Here is a 6000-nt window from a genome sequence, read left to right as displayed (position 1 = left end):
GATATTAGCTACTGGTTGTTCACAGAATTCTGCTTGACATGTTTTGATTTTAGCTAAATAAGGGAGACGTCCACTTTATGATTCATCTGTCAATCAGTAATCAGCATATTGGTCTAATTGCAATCTTTTCCTTCTGTAAAGTAACATTCTGCTCATTATCTGAAACAGTAAGGAATTCTTCCCTGTCTTTGACAACTTTTCTTCTGGTCCAATTCTCTGACAAAGTCTGTCATCTACAAGACTGCTCTGAGCCTGACAACCTTTTGATATATCCTAATTCTATGGGCTGGAAGCTTACATTGTGTCAATCAATTGTTGAAATCCTTTTGGCCAATGACCATGGGGCAGCTATGGTGATGCTGGATGACCACTGTGCTTTACCTTTCATTCCTTCTAAGAACTTCTCATTTTCCAAAACACTACAATCATGATTGGATAATATGGTGTGTGATAAATCTTGTGTTTACGCTTGTACAAAGCTAGTTACTATTGTAACACAGTTACATGTGGTTTCCTGCTACACAGCAAATAATAAATATGGAAGGCGAAAGAAGGGTTTTAAAGGAGACGCTGATTTCTAACAGTGAGGCAGTGTTCTTTGGATGAAAGGCACATAAAGCAGGGAGATGACATCATGGGGTGTTTGTGACTGATGTACACAAGGCCAACTGATGTACACAAGGTACAGCCTGAACTAGCTCTAGCCCCTTGAACTTCCAACTCTTTCTCACTAGGCCAGAAAATATAACCTTGCCACTCCAGTCTGCATCATCACACAAGCTGTGCGCTACATCAGCTGCCTATTATCCAGGTCAATAGGCTTACTAACTTTTCACTATTCATTTGCACCTGGTGGGCCCGACACCTAATGTGTTATGAGAATCAGTTTGAGGGCGAATGGGAGTGTGGTTGGTTAACCAACTGACATATTTAATGTGCCACTCCTGCCTTAACCATGACCAGTGGAGCATATAAAATCTAACCTCATGTGTGTCTACACATCCACCATAAAATGGAGAAGCAGCAGGAATCATAGACAAATCTGAAGCTTCCTTTGACACTTGCCTCTTCTCCCTCAATATCAGTCACAATATGTCTCCCAATGAAATTCCTGCTCTTGTACCCATTAATACCATTTTTATTCTTCAAATTGCTAGGAGTTCTTAATACAGCATTAAACATGGACAAGTCATTTCTTCTTCAAATTACTAATTACTCATGAGAAAACAACGCGATTGTTGGCTTGCTTAATGAACTTTTACGCTTGTATGCAGACGTTTCATCACCCTGCCAGGTAACATCCTCAATGTGCCTTCTGATGAAGCATTATAATTAAGCCCATTATTACAGGTCAGTTCTTTCTGATAATTAATGCATTACAGTTAAGAAAGCCTTCATAACTTCTGAAATTGATTATGTTTCTAAATAACATGATGAATTTTCACCAAGTAATATTTAGATTGAAAATATATTTACTGATTGCCAAAAGTCTATACAGGTACACAATCCTTTATCCAAACTCCTTGGGGCCAGTCGTTTTTCGGAATTCGGAATTTTTTGAATTTTGGAATAAATGACATTTTCACAGTGAAATTTTAACAAGTTACCTAGCAGCAGACACACATGTGAATGGTATGAGCGTGGAGACATAACTGACAGCTGCCAGTGCTGGGCCACACTGCCACGTCACATCTGAGTGATGTGGTTCGAGTGGGTGTGGAGTGGGTCACCTGTTCGCACTCCAAAATGATGCTCCACACTTCTTGAAAAACATTTTGGATTTGGGAGCATTTTGGACTTTGGAATTTCGGATAAAGGATTGCATTCCTGTACTGACTTTATGAACAAATTTGTCGCTGAATTACAAGACAATGCTGTGACAAAGTTGAAATCATAAAATGTTTAAAACTGGAAAAGAATTATAAACTAGAAGAAGTCACAGTTAAGTTGACTTATTATTGCATTGAGAAGGTAAAACTGTTTCAAAAAATAAAATTATTCAGGGAGAATTTCTACTTGAAATAATTGATGAAGCTTTGTTATTGAAAAGGAAATGTAGTTTGTTTATGACACAAATACACCGAGCCCACGCATATAATTTGGCAGTTAATATATAATCTTTACAGCATGAACAATTATAAAGAGTCAACACCACAGATCAAATCAAAGTTAAGCCTTGCATATTTCAAAAGTATCAAAAGCTTAAGGAAATACTTTAGAATTCGACGTGCTTTGCTTCTTTGAAGACATTTTACTTCAAATTATTTCCCGAGCTACTTAGGATAAGGTAATTTTCTTTTTGTTTTCTTATGGTGTATGTCAAACTTGCTTTAATTTAAAATGAACAAATTCACAGATTAAGGCAGTGAATGAGCCATGCTTTTTAATGTGTGCACATATAATCAGTCGAAATGTATGAGTTAAAGATTAGAGATTCCAAACAGACCTTTTTCTTCACATGTGAGAATCATAGCTACGCCAGCACTTATTGCACCTCCCTAATTGACCTTGAGGAAGCGACCTTGGTTTGTTCACTCGTTAGAAATCAACAACAGCGTTTAACCTGAGCAACCCACACCTCAGCCAACGTTGAGAAGTGGGGCCTTAATAGTGACTTTAGCAAGTTCAGAAATTGAGCTTTTGCTGCTGGACGTCACTGTTTATTACAAACCAGCTGTCTTGCCAGCTGAGCTAACTGATCTCTGGTGATGGTTCTAGTCTTCTGGAACTATGCAGTCCATAAAGTGTAGGTGTCCTCTGTTAAGAGGGTGGAAATTCCAGGATGTTTGATCTAGAAATAGTGAAAAAGTTGGAAAATGTGTAGGATGATGTGCAACTTGGAAGGTGGTGCTGCCTTTATCCTTCTCAGTGGTAGAGATCAAAATTTTGGGAGATCTCTTGAAGGAAGCTTAGCAAGTTACTGCAGATGGTGCACACTTCTACCATTGTGCATTGGTTTGATGGAGGAATTGAAATGGAAAGTGGTGATTGGATTGCTAATCAAGATTGTTGCTTCTTTTGGATTGTGTCAAGCTTCATGAGCTTGCGGCAGCACTTATTTGCACAAATGGAGAGTATTCCATCTTGTAGATGATTGACAGGCTTTGGAGAATTAGGAGATGAACTACTCTTTGTGGCAGTCCCAGCCTCTGACCTGCTCTTAAAGCTACAAGACATTACTACCGTTTGAAATGAAACTGTGTGAAGTTGGGAAGGTAAATAGTTAATGGGTTGGGCTTTGTGTGTTTCTGCTGATTTATTTTTAGTGGGTGAAAAGGTAAAATATGTCAGATGACCAGTTTACCATACTCACATCCATTCGTAAATTCATCCTATTAACAGAGGGTTGGGTGGCACCAAAATTGACTGCTCATTCACCATATGCTAGTAAATAACTTAATAATAATAAGTAATATTACCTTCACATGGATGGTAGAAATAGGTAATGCATTTTTGAAAAAATATTTCGAAAATGGCTTGAAGGAGGGAGTTAGTATCTTTTGGGGTGCACTTAACACATCAGGCATCCTCCCAGAAGATAGCATTCTGCTTCCTTCTTCTCTGCCTGTACTGCAAAATCCATCCTGATTTCACTTACCGCCTCTATGAACTGCCCCTCCCTCTCTGCTACCTACTACCTCCGACTCATCTCACTCTCGAAATGCATTGCAACCTTCATCCTGGGCCTGCTTGCAATGTAAGTAGTGCCCACTGCCGATCTCCAGCAGCCCTGAAGGGTGGGACTTTCTCTCACTTTGCCCTTATTAACTCTAGCCACAGCATTTTATCACTGCAGGTATTTTTCCCTTTGTTTAGAAATTGACATTTTAGTGTAAAGAGCCGATTAGTCTACTCCCCTACAAAATGCTGCCCAATGATCCTAAAATTGTACAGGGCTTCTACTGTTTTCATGTCTGACTAGCATTTGACAGAATTTCCAGGGAAATGCCACAGAACAACATTACTTCGGTCTTCTGCTGTAGTTATGCTGAGAGATCAGTGGAACTCCATTAAGAATTTTAGGCGAAAGTGTTCAAACAATCTCTCAAACTTTAGAAAACTAGCAAAAACTTGGATAGAATTTTACAAAAACTGATATGGCTCCTCAATGCTGTCCCCTCAATATAGTTCATACCTGCCTCTAGGATTATCCCATGTTTCCAGAAGAGCTGATAGTTCAAAACGTTCCATGGTTTTTAAGAAGAAACTACTCTGTTTCCCGAAATGCTTAGAATCTTGACTTATTCAAATTGCGTAAGGGAGTATTGTGGATTTGATCTTGTGGACTGAAGATCTTCTCTTTCTTTAAAATGAGATATGTGAAATTCATCTGCGTCAAATGGCTTTTGGAGTTTTCCATTGTGCCAGATTGGGTAAGGATTGATAGGCCTTGACTGTGGGGAAAGAAGGCTCAAGACCCTGTCTCCAATACTCTCAAATCTTTAACTCGGGCTGTGAATAATAGAGGCTGTAATTTGATGGGTGCACCATTTCTTCATAATTAGCCATGGATTATGGGAGGTAATGTTGTACTGGTCAGACTAACGTTGTCTGGACTTGACTGCCCATTAATGGAGCCTGAGATTGGGAAAGTGTCTCTATGATGTTGTTTGGTGAACCACAGAATACTAAAATGCATAAAGGATTTCTGCCTGGATCTTTGCCTGCACAAAATTATTGTCTACTTTTTCTTAGAAGTTACAATTGCCTCCTCTTGAACCCTGTGCATAGCCCTCTTGCTCTAACAACTTTCACAGTAAAACAATTCTTCCAGATCACTCTCCTCACATTTCATGATAACTTTCGATTAATGAGTACTTATTACTGACTCTAACCAGAGAAAATAATCTTTCCTTTTTATGAATATAGTGACAGACAAATAAGGACAGAAGTCAACTACTCAACCTTTAAACCCATTTACGATTTGATAAGGTAATGGTGTGATGTAGGATCAGACTATATGAATATTAATATTTGAAAATTTAGGTTTTAAAATGGAGGAAAAATAGGTTGCGTTTTTAGGTATTGCTGAAAGGCAACTAGGAATTCAAGCTTTGCTGCAAGTCTGTGTTGCAAGAAACAGAGTTGAGAAAAGGGACAGCATTTTACACAGAATAAGAAGAGGATGCTGAATAGTTGGGCATTAATTGGCCTGGAGATGCAACAATTTAAACTCTCAGACCAGACTGCTAGGCTCTGATTGGTTAAGGCATTGCCATAGGGATACAGGAGAGTTTGGCTGTCTCCATGATCCCTTCGTTTGAAATAGATGCAATATATGTGGAAATTCTTTTTGCCAACACATCATCATGATTTGGAATATTGCCATTCCTTCAGAGCTGCTGTGTTAAAATCCTAAAATTTCCTTCCGAGCAATATAGTGGATATTTCAATATCCCAAGGACTGCAGTTCTTCAGGAAATCAAATTTTACAGCTTTCTGGATTGCATTTAGGGATCCGTAATAAATGCTAGCATAGGTACCACACCCACATTCCTGTTAATGAATAAAAACAAAATAATTTCTCTTTGGGATCTGCTGGTGTCATAACAGAAGCTGATTTGATCGTGGCTTCAGTTCCCTGCTTACACCTGCACTTGTTCACTAAGAATCTATGTAATTCAGCCTTAAAAGATTCTGTGACCCTGCATTTCCCTCTTTCAAAGGAAGAGGTTTCTAGAGACTCCTAACTGTCTGAGTGAAAGATCTCCCTATCTCTGTCTTAAATGGAAAATCCTTCATTTTTAAATGGCGTCTCTTGTGGTCTTTTCCACAAGATTAAACAAGCTTCTAGCATTCACCCTGTCAAGTCTTCCCATTGTTTATAAGTTTCAATGAGATTACCCTCATTCTTTGAAACTTCAACTGACACAGACCAACTTATCCAAACTTTCCTCATAAAATATACTACTCATCTTGGAATTAATTGTCACAAAATATCTCAACTTTTATACTCCATGCCCTTTGTAATAGATGACAGCATGTTAATTGATTTGGATG

General features: G+C 38.5%; 1 protein-coding gene across 2 annotated transcripts in view; it reads left to right on the top strand.

Moving 5' to 3' along the window:
• Positions 1-2168: 2168 nt before the first annotated feature.
• The window catches only part of LOC122556326 (NACHT, LRR and PYD domains-containing protein 3-like), a 60795-nt gene continuing 56963 nt past the window's right edge, over positions 2169-6000 (top strand). For both annotated transcript variants that reach the window (XM_087993508.1, XM_087993509.1), the window contains exon 1: positions 2169-2287. The gene's annotated coding sequence lies outside the window, so the exon portion shown is untranslated. The remainder of the gene's footprint in view (positions 2288-6000) is intronic.

Source organism: Chiloscyllium plagiosum, unplaced genomic scaffold, assembly GCF_037043375.1.
Source record: "Chiloscyllium plagiosum isolate Xiang-an unplaced genomic scaffold, Cpla_swu_hap1 HiC_scaffold_13, whole genome shotgun sequence".
NCBI classification, from domain to species: domain Eukaryota; kingdom Metazoa; phylum Chordata; class Chondrichthyes; order Orectolobiformes; family Hemiscylliidae; genus Chiloscyllium; species Chiloscyllium plagiosum.
Note: the sequence above shows the minus strand (reverse complement) of the source record. Positions and strands in the feature narration are given on the sequence as shown.